This window comes from Phascolarctos cinereus, unplaced genomic scaffold (assembly GCF_003287225.1).
Source record: "Phascolarctos cinereus isolate Bilbo 61053 unplaced genomic scaffold, phaCin_HiC Scaffold_2;HRSCAF=192, whole genome shotgun sequence".
NCBI classification, from domain to species: Eukaryota; Metazoa; Chordata; class Mammalia; order Diprotodontia; family Phascolarctidae; genus Phascolarctos; species Phascolarctos cinereus.
The window spans coordinates 223,957,613-223,979,851 of NW_027555625.1; the positions used below are offsets into that span (position 1 = coordinate 223,957,613).

General features: G+C 39.9%; 1 protein-coding gene across 11 annotated transcripts in view; it reads right to left on the bottom strand.

Moving 5' to 3' along the window:
* NCOA1 (nuclear receptor coactivator 1) overlaps nucleotides 1-2,412 on the bottom strand; it is a 213,862-nt gene extending 211,450 nt beyond the window's left edge. For all 11 annotated transcript variants that reach the window (XM_078149820.1, XM_078149819.1, XM_020983963.2 and 8 more), the window contains exon 1: nucleotides 1,947-2,412. The gene's annotated coding sequence lies outside the window, so the exon portion shown is untranslated. The remainder of the gene's footprint in view (nucleotides 1-1,946) is intronic.
* Nucleotides 2,413-22,239: the final 19,827 nt, after the last annotated feature.

The following is a 22,239-nucleotide window of genomic DNA, read 5'->3' on the forward strand; positions in this document are numbered from 1 at the left end:
ACCTTCTTTGAGAGGCCTTTCCTTGTCCTCACTGTTAGTGCCTTCCCTGGGAAGAAGCCCTTACTTTTACTATATATATCTAGAAGCCCTTACATTTACTATATATATATATATAAAATGTACAGTTACTCACATGCTCTCTTCCCAATTTGAATATGAGCTTACTGAAGGCCGAGATGGTGTTATACCATTCTCTGTCTTCCCACCACTTAGTCCAGTGCATGACACATAGTAAGTAATTAAATGCTTCTTCACTGATTGAATACTGTAACTTCACCTTTCCTCTTTTTAGTGTCTTGTCCCTATAATCAACTGTTTCAGCAAGGCAGTGACCTCCACCCTTAACACCCTTAACTTTCTCATCCTCTTTTTCTTCCACCTGCTAAATACTAAGTTTGCCTACCTAACCTCTTCTCCATTCCTACTCCATAAGTCAGTTTTGTTACTTCCTTCAGCAGCCCTGAGTCTACTGCAAATTTCTAACCCCAACTGGACCCTAGCTGCTTGTAATCTTTTAATTCATCTCTGATTGACTTGATAACATTCCCCCATATCCACCATACCATAACATCTCTCACCTCAGAATACCATCTACTTTTACCTTCACTTTCACACCTGCATTTTTCTTAGCATAGCTACAATAGAAGGGGATATCAGTTTAGTGCAATCCTTTCATTTCAGAGAAATCTGAGATGTTGATGGATTAAATGACTTCCTCAAGGTCATAAGGATGAATGGCTAAATGACAGAAATAGGACTTGAACTCAGCTCTCTTGGTTTCCATACTTCAGTCATTAACTAGCCAGATCACTACTGCACTTTACTAGCATCAGCCCAGACACTACCAAATTACAAAAAAATTGAGAACACCCCCAATCTACATTTCCCCATTACCTTCTTTTTTTACCAGTTTCTGTTACTAAGCATCCATGTATCCCTAGCACCAGTGCCTGGGCCAGAGTAGGCACTTCTTAAGTGATTATTAGATTGGACTGAACCAACAAGCAACCAGCTAGTTTCTCAGCTGATGAGCCAGAATCTTTGTTTTCCCACCCAAATCCTTCCAACACAATACAAATAACAACAACAAAATCTCATGTTCCTACACACCTCTACTTACAATATTCCTCATCCAGAGAGGACAGAAGGAAGTGTCTCTAGAAGCCCCTTTAGCCGACAAAAAATTATGTATCTCAGAGAAGAAAAGACTTCAAGAGGGTGTAGGCCCTTGTCATGTCAAAAAAGGTATCATTATTCCCAACTTGCTGCCAAGGCAACTGAGACCCAGGTAGGTTAAGTGGCTTGCCCAAGGTCACGCTGCTCTAGGAAGTGGTCTCTCGCCTCCTAGTGTGCACCTGAGAGATCTCATTCTCCCTTAGGTTTTCTCGAAAGGGTAAGAAATCATTGTCCAGTTTGGGGAGCCCATTAGTCACGAGGCCGTCCCCTTTAATAGAACAGAGGCAAGCGGCGCTCACCTAGCGCTCCCCACCCCCGGGGACCGGCGGGGTCCAAAGAACATCTTCCCAGGACGGGGACGGACGCGTCCCAGTTAATCAGGGCGACGAGAAAATCGGCCTCAGGCTGCCAGCCCTCCTCCTCCTCCCGCCGCCCCTTGCAGCGCTAGCGCTCTCCCCCCTCCACACCCCGAGCTGCCCCCAGCTGGTGTCCCTGACAGCTGCGACCTCCACCCTCGGGAGCCGAGCGAGGGGAAAGGGAGACCTCGGGGAAGAGGAGGAGGAGGAGGAGGAGGAGGAGGAGGAGAGGGGTGGAGGAGGGAAACGAAGGGAGCTAGAGAAGAAAAGGGAGTGAGAGAGGGGGAAGGACCAGCTGCTCCCGCCCCTCGGGCCTCGCTCAGCCGCCGCTGCCGCTGCTGCCGCCGCCGCCGCCGCCAGGCGCCCGTGACAGCTGCACCCCACCCCGAGCTCCGTTCGCTCAGCACCGCTCACCTGCCGCCACGGCCGCCGCCGCCTGTGCCACCTTCGGCTCTCGGGCCCGTTGACGGCCCCGCTGACAGCCGCCGCCTCAGCGCTGGCGCCTGCCGCCCGCCAGGCCCCCAGCGGCGGGAGCCCAGCCCCCTCCTCCTACGGAGTCCCGCAGGGTCCCTCGGGGTCCCCGCTCGGCCCCTCTCCCCTCCCCCGCACCCCCGAGGGGGGGCAGGGATGAAGGAAGACTCGGGCGTGCGCGCCCTCGCTCGCTCTCCCTCAGCGCAGGGAGAGACTGAGGCCCTAGGGGGAGGTGGGAGGTTTAGTAGGGGTAGAGAGAGGCCACTGCTCGGAAGGACGGGGGGGTTCACGATGAGAGGGCGGAGAGCGGATCACAGCTCAATCCTCGTTCCTTTGGCCGTGAGGAACGAGGATTTCAGCAGCTCTGCACAGCCGCCATGTTCTCCTCCTCCTCCTCCTCCTAACCCCCTCCCCCTCCACCGACCCTCCAGCCCCGCCCCGCCCGCCCGCTCGCGGCCCCGCCCCGGGCCGCGTGCAGTGCTGCCATCATGACGCACCAACCCGCGGCCGCCAAAACCCGACTGCACCGCGCGGCGCGCGCATTTCTCCCTCCCCTCCCCCTTCCGTTCCCCACCCGGAGCGCCTCTAGCTGGGGCTGGGCGCGTGCCGTCCCGAGAGCCGCCTCCTTCCCCTGGCTGCCTGCTGCTTACTCACGCGCCCAGCCTTACTGCCTCCTCTCCCCGCCCTTCATCAAGTGAGAAACCCGGGATCCAATAGGATTCCATTTGCCTCCAAGGCGGAGGAGAAGGAAGACGGGGGACACCGGAGGGTAGTGAAGAGTGCTGCATTTGCTTGAGTAGAAGGCATACATTTGAATCCGGACTCTTCCACTCCAAGAAATCAGTGTTTATTAAGGGCTCTGCTAAGAGCTGGTGGTGCAAACAAAAACTTACCACCTAGGTGACTCTGGACAAGTCACCCACCTTCTATTAGCCTCTTCCTCAGCAGCAAAATGGGGCTAATAATAATAGCTAATACTTAGCGCTTTGAGTTGCAAAACACTTTACATGCTATTATCTCAGTGCTTATTTTGAGGTGGTTCTTAGACTCATCTGAAATAATGTATAGTAAGCGATTTGCAGACCCTCACCCTGGCTTCCAGACTCCAAATCCAGTGCTCTTCCCATTGCCCCTTCCTGCCTGTTGCTAGAAGACCTCAAAAGTCTATCAATTGACAAGAGTTTTTAAGGGCTCCTATGTATGGACCAGGCTCTGGTTTAGGCTCTGAGGAAACAGAATTTTATAAAAGATGAACTCCGTGCAATAGAGGAGCTTACTTTCTATTTAGGGGACTTCTTGTACCTGTGGTAGCAATTAACTTCAACCTGCTATGTTAAGTATATACAAAACATAGGGATAGAAACTGATCTGTGATTACATTGTTAATGAAAAGTCTTGGATGAGGAAATCGGCAGATTCTCTTCAGTTTAGAATCCTAGCGAGTAACATAGAACACGTCAGTGATTTGCCCAGTCACACAGCAGCCAGTATGTGTCAAAAAGGAACCCAGGTCTGCCCTGACTGAAGCTGCCATTTCGTAAATACACACACACACACACACACACACACACACACACACACACACACACACACGTGTAAAAATTTTTTGCGCGGGGGGGGAGGGGTAGAGGGCGTGGGGTGAAGTGGGAGGAGCACTAGTAGCGGGGGGGAGATCCGGAAAGACTTCAGTAAAAGGTTCCACAGCTTAACTTTGAAAGAAATTTGGAATTCTAAGGTTCAAGTGAACTGGGACTGCAAATGAGAGATAATGTTGGTGGTATGTGAGGAACATTAAGAAGGCCAATTTGACTGGAAAATCGTAGTTCAGTGGCTTCAGTGTGATTCTTCATGACACCTTTTTGAGGTTTTATTGGCAAAGATACTGGAGTGGTTTGCCATTTCCTTCTCCAGCTCATTTTATAGATGAGGAAGCTGAGGCAAACAACGTTAAATGACTTGCCCAGGGTCACACAGCTAGTACGTGTGGAAAATAAGGCTGGAAAAATAGAGTTCATGAAAGGGAATAATGTATAATAAGGCTCGAAAGGGACTGCCGTCGCCGCTGGCCACCTTCGGCTCTTGGTCCACTGATGGTCCCTTTGTCTTAAATTAGCACCTATAATGTGCTACTCGGTGCTCGGTGATTTTACAAATATCACATTTTGATCCTCACAACAACCCTGTGAGGCAGGGGTATCCCCATTTTATAGATGAGAAAACTGAGGCAAAAAAGGCTAAGTGACTAAGTGTCTTGAGATCAGGTTTTAACTCCAATTTTTCTGTTTCTCTATCCACTGTGCCACTAGCTGCCTTCAGACTGGAATTTGAAACTGAATTAGAACCCAGCGTGAGTTTGTTGAGCAAGGGAGTGAAGTGGTCAGAAAAAAAAAGGTGTACAATGTGGATTGGAGTGGGGAGAGAAAAGGCAAGAAGAACAATTAAGAAACTATTGCAGTGGTCCAGGAAGGAGGTGATAAGGGACAGAACTAGAACTATGAGTAGAACTATGACTAGAGAGAAGGTAATAGATGAGAGAAATCTTCTGGAAATAGAAACAAAAATTTGGCAACTGATTGGATTTGGGTGGTGGGAGGATGAAGATGAGTGCAAAGTTAAAGATGGCTCTAGGGTTGTGAACCTGAGTGATATGACATTACCCACAATGGAAAATGAGAAGCCCTTTCCAGTTCTGAGATTCTCTGCCCGAGGAGTTCATGATCTCTGTCCATTCTGCCCTTTGTATAGTTCTAGTTGTTGGAATGCTCTTCCTGGTATTCAACTGGAGCCAAAGTATGCTGCAGTGGAGAATTAGACAGGAGCCTGACTTGTAATGGAGGCAGTACGCCTAGCTAGCTTTGTTACCTTAGATAAGCCACTTAGTTTTCTATCAGTTTCTTCGTATGTAAAGTAAGTTTAGACTGTATGAAAGTCCCTTCCAACCCTAAAACTCTTTGATTTTGTGCTATTCGCTTCCCTATAAGTTCCATTAATTAGTCATTTCAACAAGACAGCCCTTAAAATACTCTATTTACTTTCTCCCTACCTTTTATTGCTTCCACCCTGTCACCTTTTTCTGAATTTGCTCCACCCAGAATGTCTGTGTCCCCAGTACTCTTGGTCTGCATTTGGTACTCCATGTCTGGTCTAACTAGTACAAGTACATTAAGACTATTACTTTCCCTATTCTGGATTCTCTTCATCAAGATTCATGTCACTTTAGGTTTTCTGGTAGCTACATCATGCAGTTAAATTTCAGATTCCAGTCTTTGCTTAGGAATGCCCAATATATCACCCCTCTATACTTCACTAGGACCTAGGAGCAGCTAGGTGGTGCAGTGGATAGAGCACTAGGTTTAGAGTCAGGAAGATCAGAGTTCAAATGTGGCCTTAGACACTGTGTCACCCTGGGCAAGTCACTTAACCCCAATTTGCCTCAATTCTTTGTCTATAAGATGGAGATGCAGTGGAGAAGGAAATGGCAAACCATTATTACAGTATCTTTTCCAAGAAAACCCCATGGACTTTGTAGAGTAGGACTCTGAACAACCACAAGGATGAGGACATTATTTCCTTCTTTCTTAAAAAGCTATTCATGTAAAGAGACCTGGGTGAGCAAATCCCTTTTAACGTATGAGCTATCTGATTAGCCTCTCCGCCTCAGTTTCTTCAGCTGTAAAATAGAGATAATACTACCTATCTCTTTCCTTTGTTGTGAGGAAAGTGCTTGCCAAATATATAAACATTAGCCATTATTATTCTTTCCTCCTTTTTTTCTTCCTCTCTCCTCCCAACCCCCAGTGATGCAATGGACAGCCTTATTTTATGGTTCTGTTTATCCACCAGCTTCCCTTATCAATAGAGTCATTTAAAAGGAGGCTGGATGACTATCAGTCAGGAGAGAATTCTTGCATTGAGTAGGGGATTTAGGCTAGAAGATCTCCAAGGTCCTTTTTAACTTGTTTTGATTCTCTCATTCCCTCTCTCCTTGCTCAATAAGTTTTTTTCACTTGCTGAACTACAACTCCCTACTATATCTACTGATTATTCTCTACTAGGCCACACCTTTGGGTCTGCACCCATTTTCCTTAGGCTGGTGCTACTCCCATATCCTTCAGCTGCTGCTTACTCCTGCCAGATCCATGTACCCCAAAAGCCCAGTGTTACACTGTTTGCTTTCTCTCTGTGCCCCCCATCAATCTCTCTAAAATACTGGCATTTTAAGAATTGAAATAAAAATTTTTGGACTCACATTCATTCCCCCTCTCCTCACCAGCAAGTCATCTCTTGCAACTCAGACTTTTAAAAGAATGAGGAAGGAAAAGTGGTTGATCAAAACCAACCAATACATGACCCACATCAGAAGATACAGTATCCCCTTATCCATACACTCCCACCCCTGCAATGAAGGGAGGGAGGTACATGGTTTCAGTTTTTCTGTGGGTCTGAGCTTGGTCATTATAATAATTACAGAGCATTAAGTTTTGCTCTATTGTTTGTTCTGTTTAGATTGCTGCAGTCATCATTTATGTTTTCCTGGTCCTTCATTCAGTATCAGTTTACATGTCTTCCTATGTTCTAAAACATTTTTAAAAGTTAAAATGCAAGGTATTATAAACTTATTTAACTCAAAGTTCATCTAAGAAAGCATCCTATTATTAGCAAAATGCTTCAAAACTTTAAGGATCTATAATTTCATCAGTGCAGTTAGTTCCATCTACCAAGACAGATCACAATCCCTGTATAAACCTGGAGATGATTTTTGACAGTTGTTGTGACTGGAAAAAATCATTATCCTGCATCATAAGAAGGGAGGAACCTCTCTAAATGTATCAATCAATAAACATGTGCCTTAAGTGCCTGCTACATGCCAGGCAGTGTGCTAAATGCTGAAGATGCAAAAAGAGAAAAAAGACAGCCCCTGCCCTTAAGGAGCTTACCATACTTCTCTTTAGACAATAGACATACAACTCATCCCCAGGCCTTTTCTCGATGCCACTCCAACTTTGAGGATTTGTCAGACTCTAGCTGAAGGCCAAATATGTTAGAAAAAGTATTGTGATAGAAATTACCTGGTTGTATCCTCAGTGTTCCTTTCCTGCCCCAGTAGAGGACTTCCACTCCAGCTCTATGATTTTGTGATAATAAAGCATGATTTCCGTTTCCATATACTGTCCAACCAGTCTATATGAAACCACAGTAGTCACTGACATAATTAATTTTACTGTGATAGCCTTTAATTTCCAAGTTTGCCTTACTTATTTGTAATCTCATAGCTAATTTTTTTTGTCTTTAAGCAAAGACTTCCTTTCCCTTTAACCAAAAACTAAACATTTCCAGCCCTTATATCAGTGGGTATTTGAGCAGCAATTGAGAGAAAAGGGAAGCAATATTCTTCCTTGCTCTTTATGCATTATTCTAAAAGCAGCAAAGCGACCAAGGAGTCACGAAGAACTGATTTCAACTCTGGTCTTAAACATTTACTAGCAAGATGTGTGACTCTGGGCAAGTCACTTAACTGCTGTTTGCTCCAGTTTCCTTATCTGTAAAATGGGAATGATAATAGTAGCACCTACCTCCCAGGATTGTTGTAAGGATCAAATGAGATAACAGTTGTAAAGTGCTTAGCACAGTGCCTGGCACACAGCAAGTGCTTTATAATTGTTAGCTATAATTATTATTATTATTTTCTCACAGGGTTGTTGTGCAGATAATATGAGATAATATTTGTAGAGTACTTTAAAAACCTTAGCTATATTATTAAACAGAGTAGAACCACCTGAATAATTAACACTAACCAAATGGCTATAACTGACTTTAACTTTTGACTAAGGATCAATTAAATCCATTTAGTTTAATTCAACAAGCATTTATCAAGCACCTACTATATGCTAGGCATTGTACTTATTGCTTGAGATTCAAAGCCAGAAACCATGTAGTCTCTGTCCTCAACAAGTTTATATCCTACTGAAGAGAAGTAACACTTAGATGAGTAAATATAAAAATACAAAGTAATTTCTAGATGGGGCCAGAGAGTATCAACAATGACATTTGAGCCAAGCCTTGAAAGAAGATAAAGAGGTCAGATGAGGTGAGGAAAAAGAACATTCTAGGGATAGGGGACATCCTGTACCAAGGCAACAAGGTAGAAGATGGAATGGTGTATAATGGGAACAATAAGTAGACCAATTAGTCTGAAATGAAGACTTAATGGAGAGAATGAAGTAAAATTGGTCTGGAAAGATAGACTAGATCTAGATTATGAAGGCTTTACAAGCCAATCTGAGCGGTTTGTTTTAGAGGAAATAAGGAATTGCTGAAGCTACTTAAGCAAGAAAGTGACATAGATAAATGTGGGCTTCATTAATATAAATTTGGCAGCTATATGGAGGTTGGTTTAGAAAGGAGAAAAAATGGTGACAGAGAAACCAGTGGAAGTCAGTGACTCTGTGTTTTCATTGCTATGAGTGCTCTAACAGTACAGATTGAAATCCATCAACACTTTTTCATCCTGTGAAACTCTTGTCCGTGACCTCCTACAGATTCTTCATAGGAGGTCCACCCAATGGTCCAGGGTCTTCTCAATCTCTTAATATTGTGTGTCTGCCAATGAAATACATGAGCTATCCTTGAGTTAATCACTTGCCCTTTCCACGTCACTAGTCCAGTTCCTTTTCTTGTCTTACATCTCTCTGATGATGTCCTTTACATCTCTGTATAATTCTTTGAAAATATATTATGCTTAGGGCAGCTAGGTGGCAAAGTGGATAGAGCATCAGCCCTGGAGTCAGGAAGACCTGACTTCAAATCTGGCCTCAGATACATAACACTCACTAGCTCTGTGACTCTGGGCAAGTCTCTTAACCCCAATTGCCTCACCCAAAAAAAAAATTTTATATATATATATATATATATATATATATATATATATATATATATATATATATATATATATATATATACACACACACACACACATACATATACATATATATACATATGCAGTCCATCCAAGCCTACCATGTGCCTCTCCATTGCCCTTTGCCTTTAAAAATTATTTTTTTCAAATTATATGTAAAAACTATTTTTAACATTTTTTTTAAATTTTGAGTTCCAAATTCTCTCCCTCCCTTTCTTCCCTCCACCCCCATTGAGAAAGCAAGCAATTTGATATAGCTTATACATGTATAGTCCTACAAAACATATTTTCATATTAGTCATGTTGTGAAAGAAAACACAAATCAAAAAAAAAAGAAGAAAAAAGTTTTTAAAAGTATGCTTAGATAAGCATTCAAACTCCATCAGTTCTTTCTCTAGAGGTGGATAGCATTTTTTCTCATAAGTCCTTCAGAATTGGCATGGATCATTGTATTGATCAGAATCGCTAAGATTTTCATAGTTGATCATTATTACAATATAGCTATTACTGTGTACAATGTTCTCTTGGTTCTGCTCACATCACTTTGTTTCAGTTCATATAAATCTTTCCAGGTTTTTCTGAAAGCTTTCTGCTCATGGGTTTTTATAGCACAATAGTATTCCATTCCAATCATATACCACAACTTGTTTAGCCATTCCCAAATTGATGATCATGCCTTGAATTTCCAGTTCTTTGATACCACAAAAGGAGCTGCCATAAATATTTTTGTACATATAGATTCTTTCTTTTTTAATCTCTTTGGGATATAGACCTAGTATTGCTATTTCTGGGTCAGAGTATACACAGATTTGTAGTCCTTTGGGCATAAATCCAAATTCTTCTCCAGAATGGTTGGATTAGTTCATAACTCCACCAACAGTGCATTAGTGTTCCAATTTTCCCACATCCCTTCTAACATACATCATTTTCCTTTTCGGTCATGTTAGCCAATCTGATAGGTGTGAGGTGGTACCTCAGAGTTATTTTAATTTGCATTTTTCTAATCAATAGTGATTTAGAGCATCTTTTCATACGATTATAGATAGCTTTGATTTCTTCTTCTGAAAACTGCCTCTTCATATCCTCTTACCTTTTATCAATTAGGGAATGTCTCATATTCTTATAAATTTGACTCAGTTCTCTATATGTCTGAAAAATGAGGACTTTATCAAAGATACTAGCTATAAAAATTTTCCCTCAATTTTCTTCTTTCCTACTAATCTTGGCTGCATTGGTTTTGTTTATATAAGATCTTTTTAATTTAATGTAATTGAAATTATCCTTTTTATATCCCATGATGATTTCTATCTCATTTGGTCATAAATTCTTCCTCTATCCATAGATCTGACAGATAAACTATTCATGCTCCCCTAATTTGCTTGTGGTATTACCCTTTATGTCTAAATCATATACCCATTTTGATCTTATCTTGGTATACAGTGTGAGATGTTGGTTTACACCTAGTTTCTGCCAAATTGCTTTCCAGTTTTCCTAGCAGTTTTTGTCAAATAGTGAGTTCTTGTCCCAAAAGCTTGGATCTTTGCCTTTATCAAGCACTAGATTACTATGGTCATTTACTACTGTGAGTTGTATGCCTAAGCTTTTCTACTGATTTACCAATTCTCTTTCTTAGCCAGTACCAGATTGTTTTGGTGATTACTGCTTCATAATACAATTTGGGATCTGGTATGACTCGGCCACCTTCCTTCACACTTACCTTTAGCTTTTTGCCTTGAAATTTTAATCCTTCAAGAGATCATGGTATTCTATGACTTCCAGACATACAGCATTACCAGTGTTTAAAGACAATTATCATGTCCCCACTGAGCCTTCTCCAGGCTAGAAATCCCAAGTTCCTTCAACAGATATTCATATGCCATGGTCTTTAGGCCCTTCATGTTTCTGGTGGCCGTCCTCTAAATGTTCTCATTGTCCTTCCTAAACTGTGGTGCTTGTGACCTAATAAGGGCAGGGTAAAGTAGAACTATCAGTTCCTTACTCCTGGAAGCTATGACTCTCTTAAGGTAGCCCAGGATATACTGAGCTTTGTTGTCTGCCCTGTAATACTTTGGACTTATATTGAGCTTAAAGTCACTAATAATAACTACTGTCTAACTGTGCTTCCACCATCACCACGAAGTTGATTTTCTAAAGCCAAGTATAAAATTATGCAATTATCTCTGTTAAATTTCATCTCATTAGATTCAACCTAGTATTCTAACTTGTCAAGTCTTTTGGACACTGACTTCATCATCTACTCTATTAACTCTCCCTTCCAGATTTATTACTGTTTGAAGATATGACAAACATGTCATCTATGCCTTTGTCCAACTCATTGCAGAAAGGATTAAATAGCACAAGACTTAGCATAGATTCTTGGGGTACTCTGCTGGAGACACCAACTAATATGGTATCATTAATGACTATTCTTTAAGACCAGTCTCTAAACCAGGTTCAAATCCATCTAACTCTGCTGTTATCTCATCCATATCTCTCAGTCCTTTTCACTTAAATAGCATTTTACTTTATCTAACATTTTGCTTAGATCTAAATTAATTCTATCTATAGCATTCCCTTGATGTGCTAGTTTAGTAACTTTGTCAAAAAGGAAGTAAGGTTAATCCAGCATGACCTGTTCTTCCTAAAATCAGGCTGCCTTTGAAAAATTTTTCTGCTTCCTTTTCTAGATATTCATTATCCATCTCTTTTGCCAAGAATCAAAGTCAAGCTTACTGGCCTATAGTATACAATCATACATCTTCTCTTTCATAAATATCAGGATATTTGCTCTTCTCCAGAACTCAAGAAGTGTCTCTCCCATTTTCTATGATTTTTCAGATGTCATTGACAGTGGATCAGCAATCATATCTGCCAATTCAGTTCTCAGAGATAAAGTTCATCTGGGCCAAGTATCTTGAAGGTAGCTAGGTACTCTCTTATCTCCTCTTTTTTGTTATCAACTCCATACTATTAGCTATTTTTGCCATTTTCATCCATGGGGTCCTCCTTGTTCTTCCTCCAAACCCTTTGAATCTATTCTCCTAAAATTTAAGGTCTGTGTCAGACTATATCCATCTTTCTTCTCTTTCTCTGTTGTAGACTCTAAGAGAGAATTGTCACTTTCCTCACAAAGTCCCCCTCATTCCATCTCAACAACCAGTTCCTCTTTGTGAGTGAGAATCAAATCCTAAATAAAATTTCCCCTTGTTTTTGGTATCTTTTAAACAATGAAAGGACTAAGGACAAGACAATAGACTTTAAGCTGTTCTGGTTTGGGCAGAGATTTCATCTGTTCAGAAATATCCAAATAATTGAACTCTCTCAGTAGTATTATATTATGCCTCTGTGCCAGGCTTATAATCTGTTTCCTGAATTCCTTACTTATTTCCTCTTTCTAGGTTGCCTGTAGTATACTCCAAGGAAAAAATCACTTATGTTTCTCTTTGTATTGATCTTCACCTGCCTGCTAATATTTTTCCCCCTTCAAATTCCTGGATTTCCTTACATGAGTGTATCTTCTGAATAAAATGAATGTTACCCTGCCCCTATTGCCCAGAATATTCAACTTCCTTTTAGGAAGAGGTTTAATTGTGTGTGTGTGTGTGTGTGTGTGTGTGTGTGTGTGTGTGTGTGTGACTTATACTGTGTCTTAAATGAGATATACTCATCCAAAGCCATATATTAGTGATTGGCTTCACAAAACCAAATCTCAATGACACCTATGAAGTATTGATTTTTTGTATTAATTTATTTTGGTTTATCAACAATCACTTCCATAAACTTTTGGGTTTTATATTTTTTTTCTCTTCCTCCCTCCTTACCTCCCTCCCCAAAACAGGGCACAATCTGATATAGGCTATACTTATACATTCCTATTAAACATATTTTCACATTAGTGATGTTGTAAGAATTAGAACCAATAGGAGGAACCACTAGAAAGAGGAAACAAAATGCAACAGAAGAAAAAAAAATAGCAAATAGTATGCTTTGATCTGCATTCAAACCCCATAGTTCTTTCTTTGGATGTGGATAGCATTTTCCATCATGAGGCCTTTGGAGATGTCTTAGATCCTTGCATTGTTGAGAAGGGCTAAGTCTATCAAAGTCAGTCATTGCACAACGTGGCTGTTACTGTGCAGAGGTATCAAATTTGTTTCCTTGTATTAGGACCTTTAGTTCAATATGTTTGTTGCCTAAACTTTATGCATTTGTATACAGCCTCTTGAGACTACAAGTTTTACTTCTGTGTCTTCCCTTGAATTTCATTTCCTACGAACTTCTGGGTATTTCAATTTCTAATCCTTATTGCTTCACTGGAGTTACTCTCTATGGTAACCAGTTTGTTGAACATAGTCAATTTTCTTCTATTTGCATTCTTTTCCATTTAAAGACATTTTGATTAGGTTTGTAAGGTTCCAGGCAAATGCATCTTACCATCCTTAATGGGTAACTCCATCTCTGGCCAGGACCCTGTTATTTCTCCATTTTAAGCCATAGTCCAGGAATAAAAATCCTATTCTCAGATACCATCTTTATAACTAGCTGTTCACTTTCTAAGTTGCATTTTTTCTTCTGCATCTTTTGCTCTCGGTGGGCAGCAGTAATGAAAATATCACCTGTCCTTCTCAGGTCTCCAGTTTCTTGCTGAAGACTTCTTAATCATTAGCAATGCTTTTTAGGATTCTTCTGGCAGTGTCATACATATATGCATACATCCTGGGCTGTCATCTGTTTTGACTAAATTTTGGTAGGTTCTGTTAGGTCTTAGAAACTTAGATGCCTATTCCTTCATCCCACCTCAGTCACACACAAAGATGGTCATACTCTTGATCTTCCATGTTCAAGAATTGTGAAATTCCTTTATATAACCATGACCTATTGGCTTTCTAATTTTCCCACTGACTTCCCTTACCTAACCCTATTCTTTGTCTCATCACGACCTCCAATCTTGACTCCTCAATTCTCTTCCAGGCCATCTCCCCTACACTAGTCACTCTCTCCTCTTTTCCTCATCTTGACCCCTTGGTGACTTGAATCTCTAGCCCCTTTATCATTTTACCAATTGTACTCTACTCTGCCAAGTCTCAGTCTTGGATTACTCTCAACATCCTCCTCCCCCTTACTCCTACACACAATCTGCTAAATGAAGATGGAGACAATCATGCAACTATCCCAACTGGGTCCACTACAAATTTATGTTACACAACCTCACTGCTACTATGCAGTTCTATTATACCTCTCTCATTAACTCACTATCCCACTCTCCACAGCTACTCTTCCAAACTTTAGATTTTTTACTCACCATACCTTCTCAACTAGCTATTTTTGCTTTTTTTTGAGTCCTTTTCCTCAATCCTTTTTCTCCTTCAATTTGATCTTTTCTATTCTGTCTTGAGTTGCTCTCCAGCTTTTTCTCAAGTTTTCCCAAATTCCTCTTCTCCAGATTCTCTCTGGATTTTATAAGTTTAAAAACCCCTCCAAACTGCATTCTCAAATTTCTTTCTCCTTATTCAGCCCAAGTCAGACTCCTTCTCTAGCTCCTTTCTTCATCAACTAGAAGTAGACTTACCGCCTTACTGAGAGAAATGCAAATTGTTGGTGCCAATTCCTACCTTTGCCTTTTCCAGGTAATTGACTAATTCTTCTAATTACATCATTTTCAAGGAGTGTTTAATTAATATTATGATATTACATGTAATGGTGTCTCTCTGTATTATTTGAAAAAACCCAATGACTATGTTAAAATTGGTTACTGCAAACACATTTATTACCTTAGTCTTATTGTCTAAATTGATTTTTTTAATGCTGGCTCTACAAATAAAATAACTGGGGCTTTTTTCTAGATTATTTCTAATTGGTTTGTGGCTAATCTCTCAACTACAGACCGCTTAGATATTTATAGTCTTTCCCTTGCCACTAAATTTTTAATGATATGATTTTTGCTGATGGTAAACCCCTTCCATTATAGTTTCTTGTTCTTTTGCCATTCCTAGTGATTTGAATTGATCCTAGTTTCAAGGACCAGCAGTAGGGTATTTGTCTTTCTATTTTGATACCACACTTGTGAAAGTGGGATCAAGTGTGAGACTTTTATTCAGGCAGAAGTTTCACTTCTGCCTGTAAGTCCTACACCCCAGGTCTCACACCATGGTGACTTCTTACTTGGTTGATACATCTCTAAAATCGATTGATCAATCAATCAATCAATCATCATTTTTAAGCACCCTCTTTAAGTGCACTGTGTGTATCCCAATAAGGATACAAGGACAAAAAATCAAATAGCCCCTGTCTTCATAGAGTTTATGGCCTACTGGGGGAAACAACATGTACATACATAAGTATATACATAATAAATTCAAGGTAATTTTGGGACAAGGGGCCCTAATAACTGAGAGATCAGAAAGGGCCTCATTGATGGAGGCTAAGGATTATGACATGGAAATGCTTAATACAGTGCCTGGAACATAGTAAACGCTTAATAAATAACTGCTTGTTTCCTTCTTTCTTTCTTTGCTTCCAAGAGATGGAGGTTAAGTTACATTGTCTTTAAATACCATTTTGAGATTGAATGCTAGATGCTTTGATGCTCTGTTTTCCTACAGTAAATAGCCTTCTTCTAGGAATGAGTGACTCTCTCTTTCTCTGTCTCTCTATGTGTGTGTCTCTCACTTTCTCTGTCTCTCTCTCTCTCTCTTTCTGTCTCTCTCTCCTTCTGGGCTGGAGCTCAGAGTCTTATGCACATATGCTACTCCTTTGATTCCCAACACTCTTCTTTTGTTTGTATAGAAGTTCATGAAGTGTCATGAGACGTCTTTGACATCAAGATAGAGATGACGTATTGTAGAATTGGAGATATTAGAGACAATTTAGAACAACACTTCCATTTTACAGATGGGGAAACTAGAGCCCTGAAAGGTTAAAGTTTGTCTCATTCTTTAATGAAACATAATAAGATGTTGCCTGAGGTTTCATAGCCCTTAAGTGGTAGAACTAAAAGTCTATGTACCAGGCTTTCAGTCCAGTGCCCTTTCATGTTGCATTTCACATGACAGAAGATTTATAGTCATCTAGATAGTTATGTACCTATTTTTACCTTGAACTACAAGATAATCAGGATAGAGAGTATAGCAGATGAGGAAATTCCAACAAAGCAGTAATTTCTTGGATATATAATGGGGACAATCATAACCATCCCTCTGTCCCCATATAGAGCTGAGTTGAGCTGCTGTTGTTCAGCTTGGAAGGCCTTGGCACTTTGAGATAATGAAGAAATCCTTTTGTCCCAGTGATAACAACCAGGAAGATTGGCCCTCTAAGACTTAAAAGAGAGACAACATCTACTCTGTTTCTTCTATCCTGACAAAGAAGAACTCTGGAGGACTCTATGAGGCTCTTTTCTAAGGAGGGAGGAGGGGCATCTCTTCCACTTCCATCCTACTCTTCAGTCTGTAAACCAATGGTGGCTGCTTGCACATGGCAACTAAAGATGGAGCTTTGGTTGGAATCTAAAGACCCTGGCTGCCTCCAGGGTGAACACAGGGGACTGACAGCAGCCCTAAGACAACTGCTTCCAGCCTTGAAAGCAACCTCATGAATTTGAAAGGTTAACTCATAGTTCCCTTAGTTGAAGCTGGCTGGCAGCAGAATTTTTTTTTTATGTACTTCTCAGAAAAAATGATCACTAAAAATAGGATGAATCCAAGCCCTCTTACTGATAGCCAAGGTGAAGGTAAAAGAACTATTTAATAGTCCTAATGCGTAATCCATGTTTCAGTGTTAAATATTAATTACCTAAGAGAATTAAATAGGAATTTTAAATTGATGTATCATGTTTTAAGTCTCTGTCAATGTGCACTTATGAGCCATTTGTGTTTCATATATTTCTTTTGTAACGGAGGACTGACACAAGACTGAAAATATCTGAGCATGCTTCAAGACTGAGTCCTTATTGGCCAGACCCCATATTACATATGAAGAGGGTGGAGTCAAGATGGCAGAGGAAAAAGAAGTGTAGCCTAGCTTGACCACCACACCTCCTTCACAAAGATCTACAAAGTGCACTAGGACAAATTCTGGTCAGGAAATCCAAGAAAAAATCATAGTGATTCATTTTTCCAGTCCAGGGAGGCTTAGAGAGACAAAGAGATCTGTAGATACTAGGGACAAGGATTGGCCAGAAACATTCTAACACCCAAGGACTGAAGGAGAGTGGAGATTGGGCATCAGGGCAGGAAGCACCAGGGCAGGAAGAGATCTAAGGGAATTCATGAACTAACACAAGCTGCAGAAACAAGTGCTATCCAGTTCTGATTCACAGACACAAGGCAAAAAGGAGAGACCCCAAAGGAGCAATCACTAAGAGGCCCTAGCTATGTACCAAATGAGGAATAAGTTCTAGAAGCAAACAATATCTGTGTGTCTCTGATCCTAAGAGCAAAGCAGGCATTCACTATTCCCCCAGATGGAAATGTGAAGAAAAATAACCAGACCAAAAGGGAGCCTAGAGTTAGGTCGCTATGAACTTGTGGTGCTTTCCAGCAGACTAATAGTAGCTGAGTCTAGCAGTAGTTTATTGAAGCTCTCAACCAGGGATAAGCCGACACATCCAAACCTAGGTCAAGAACTTGCAAACCTCAAATCTATAATGGCAGTGAGCGTTCTCCATCCCAGATCTCATCACTTTGGGACCACCAAAAGCTTGTATTTCCCAACTGGAGCTATGAAAGCAACATAAAAATATGAGGACAAAAGCTAAGGCACTTTTTGGGGGGGTGGGGGGTGGGGAACCTGCCTTGAGGCCACAGGTAGCCTTTGATTAAGTCCAAGTTTTACAGAACAAATCCTTTTATTAAGGGGATTTGTTCTACGAAGTTTGGATTTGGTCAAAGGGCCTCACTTGAGGTCCTGGAAGGCCACCTGGCAGGTTCCCCACCCCTGATCCAGGCCCTTATCTCCATTGAAAGGGTACTCCTGGCGGTTATACTGGCATCATATGAATAGCCTGCCAGCGGCAGGAACACTGACATCTTTCAAAAAACCTGCCAATAGGAGCTCTAGGGCTGACCCTCTCCTGATAAGCCCCTGTAAGAGAATAAAATGCCCAAGCTTCAACAGCATAGCACCGCTCTCCACCTGGAGATAGCCCCACACTGACAGTGCATGGGAAAAAGGCTACTTTTAACTCAATTGGGGTGAATGCTTTCTGTCCTCCTACATGGACCACCATCATATCACCTCCCCTTGATTACTGCTAGTATAAGTATGTATTTGTACTTTTATGTGCCATTGGACTGTAATTCCCAATCATCCCCATCCCTGACACTCCTCTTGCAAGGCTAACAAACAGTAGTAGTAATTGGCATTCCAGTGTCCCTCTTTCCTGGCAGAATCCAAACCCAGGGAGGCTAGTTTAGTCAGCTCTTCTTTGAAGTGGTATAAAACCTTACCCAAGAAAATAACTCCATAAAAATTAGAATTGATTGAACAGAAGCTAATGACTCCATAAGATGTCAAGAAATATTAAAACAAAATCAAAAGACTGGGGGAAAAAATTGAAGAAAATGGGAGGTATCTCATAGCAAAAACAACTGACCTGAAAAAAGATCAAGGAGATATAATTTAAAAACTACTAGATTTCCTGAAATCCATGACTAAAAACAGCCTAGACAACATAGTTTAAGAAATCGCAAAAGAAAATAGCCCAGAGCTCTTAGAACCAGAAGGCAAAATAAAAATTGAAAGAACATATTGGTTACCTCCTGAAAGAAACACCAAATGAAAATTCCCAGGAACATCAGCCAAAATCTAGAGAGAGGTAAAAAAAAAAAAACACAACTTTAAGCTGCCAGAGAAAGAAATGATTCAAGTACCAAGGAATCACAGTCAGGGTCACACAAAATTTAGCCACCACAACTCTGAAGGAGTAGAGAGCTTGGAATATGATATTATAAAAGGCAAAACATCTAGGCTTATAACCAAGAATAACCCAACCAGCAAAATTTAGTATAATACTACAGGGGGAAAATGAATCTTTAATGAAATAGAGTACTTCCAAGAATTCCTGATGAATAGATCAGAGCTGAGTAGAAAATTTGACAAAGACAGTATTCAAGAGAAGCATAAACCAATAGACATGAGCAAGCAATCATAAAAGACTAAATGAGGTTAAACTGTGTGTGTACATGTGATTATATGTGTATATATAAACACAAAAAAGGAATGAAGGGCTTGAATAGAATTATAGAAAGGTTAAATATAGGGAGAAGATTCTGAGAAGATAATGGAATAGTAAAGGAAATACCTGACTCTCCAAATTTCTCTCACAAACAAAAAGAAACATCACCTCAAAGTGAACTTCAAGTGGCAGAAATAATGAAAAGTTGGGGTAAAGCAGTTGACCTTCTTAGACAACTTGGGAGGGCCTCAGGAAAAACCAGACCTCTTGGGGTGGAGGTCTGGCCTGATTGAAGTGCAAATACCCCTAGGCAGACTTGCTGAATCAACAAACAAACCTTTCTCTAGCAAGGGATGAGGAGGAGATGGGGTAGGAGGCGGGGTTCACAGCAGAGAACAAAAGAAATCTTAGAAGGAAGCACAGAAAACCAGGATACCTTTGAAAATGATGCGTAGTATTACATAGTGTTTCCCAAAAAAAAGTAAATGGTGTGAAACAGAAATTCATAGTTTTATATTAAATCCTCTTTTTATGTTGTTCTGTTTTCATGGAAATGTTCTCTTTTTTGGCCTTTTTGTATTTAAGTTAAAATGAATAAAAATTAGATTAAAAAAAGAAAAATTAAATTCATAGACCTTTGGAGAATCTGGAGATAGTTGGTACAGTGGATAGATCACTTGTCTTGAAGTCAGGAAGACTTGAGTTCAAATTTGGCCTAAGCCAGGTTATGACCCTGAGCAAATCACTTAACCTTTGTTTACCTCAGTTTTCTCAACTGTAAAATGGGAATAATGATAGCACCTATCTCCTAGCATGATTGTGAAAATGAAATGATATATTTATAAAATACAACCCAGTGCCTACACATAGTAAGCACTATATAAATGCTAGCTGCTATTTTTATTGTTATTATCATTATTATTATATGGAAATAAAAAAGAACATACCTATTTGTCAGCAGTGCATGGCATCTTCACATATAAAAACCCTCACAAACAAATGCAGAAAAACAGAAATATTAAATGCATCTTTTATTGATCATAATGCAATAAAAATACATTCAACAAAGGACCTTGGAAGTAAAGATTAAAAATCAATTAGAAGTTAAGTGACTTACTATTAAAAATGAATGGATTAAAGAATAAATCATGGAAACAGTAAATCACTTCATTAAAGATAATGATAATAAAGAGAGAAAATACTAAAATTTTTGGATGCAGCCAAAGCAGGACTCAGAGGAAAATTTATCTCTAGATGCTTTCATCAGTAAAAGAGAGAAAAAGTAGATTGATGATTTGGTCAGCCAGCTTGGGGCTAAAAAAACCTCTCAAAAAACCCAACAAATTTTAAAAATCCCTATTAAAATAGAAATCCTGAAAATCGAAGGAGAGGTTACCAAACTGAAAGCAACTCCCCACAGTGAATTAATAAATAAAATTAGGAACTTTCTTTAAAGAAAAAAATAAAATAAACTATTGAGTAACTTAATTTAAAAAAAGAAATAATCTATGAGCATTTGTTAAACATGTACTATGTGCTTAGCACCGTACTAAGGTCTGGGGGTACACATATGAATGTAAGACAGTCCCTGTCCTTAAGGAGTTTATATTTTGTTGGTTTTTTAATAATATTTTCCCCCAGTTACATGTGAAGACAATTTTTAACATTCATTTAAAAAACTGTGAGTTCCAAATTTTCTCTTTCCCTCCCTTACCTTCCCCCTCCCCGAGACAGTAAGTAATTTGATGAAGGTTATGCATGTTCAATCATGCAAAACATATTACTGTATTAGTCATGTTGTGAATGAAAACACAGACCCAAAGAGAAAAAAAAAACAGAAAAAAATACAGAAAATGAAAAATAGTATGCTTTGATCTGCATTTAGGCTGCATCAACTCTTTCTTTGGAAGTAGATAGCATTTTCCACCATGAGTCCCTTGGAATTGTCTTGGATCATTACACTGCAGAGAAAAGCTAAGTCATTCACAGTTGATCAACGTCCAGTATTGCTGTTACTGTGTACAATGTTCTCCTGGTTCTGCTCAATTCACTTTTCATCAGTTCATATTAGTCTTTCCAGGTTTTTCTGAAATGTGCCTGCAAGAAGCTTATATAAAATATAACAGGAAGACAATACATTCCGGTGAGTAGTGGGGAAGTGGGTTTTTGCCTGACAAGTCATCAGGATGGCAAGTGGAATAATGGGGCAGTCCATCAACATTTCCTTTTCAGATGCAATGGTAGATAATATTGACTTGATTAGTAATTAGAACAGAAAATGGAAATAGAAGTAGGAAGTTAGGTATGTATTGGCTATGCAATGGGAGTTGAGGATCCATGGGCTCAGGAAGTTCAAAGCTGAGTATCTTAAGCTATTCTTGGGCACAGCCTCTGGAGGTCCTATCTGGAGGATGGAGCAGCCATACCCGGGTAGAAAATGGATTAAGTGAAGAGAAGGACACCAGATATGGCTTCTTCCCTTGAGGCAGAATATTCCAAGCTGTGAGGTGTTTAATTATGAAAGAGTATGAAACTCTTAGCCAGGAAGTATAAAACAATGGCCAAAAGTATTATGTATTTTAATATAATTCCTTTATAAGTACATCTCTTTTTTTCAATGAAAATAAAGTTTAAATCAAAGTTAATAAAAGCAAGACCAACATGGCAAATTCATTCAATCTGACAGTGAATGCAACACGAACAAGGTCAAATTTGAGCTGGCACATGTCGTATCTCAACACAGGCAATATGCCACTCTTGCCATCAGCAATCAGTTGGTGTAGGCTCATAATGCATATATATTGTGTCATTGCTCTACTTGCTGAATTTGAATGTGAAAAGTAAATTCAAATATGCTTTATGTGGAAGTTAAAAGTATAATATTATCTATCATATTTCTCAACAGCATTCATTTTGGAAAGTACATATAAAACATAGTTGGTTTTCCTCCCAAAAGGGTAATTCCTAAAAAAATTCAAATAGCTGAAGAAAGATTATAAAGAGTATATATTGTTATTTTGAAATTTTCAGTGATTTAATTTAGTTACCTTAAGTTTTTTTTTAATTATTTCTTTTAAAAAAGTAATGACCCTGTAGTTGTCCAGGCAAGAACTATTGAAACTCTGGACTAGTGAGATAGCTGGGTT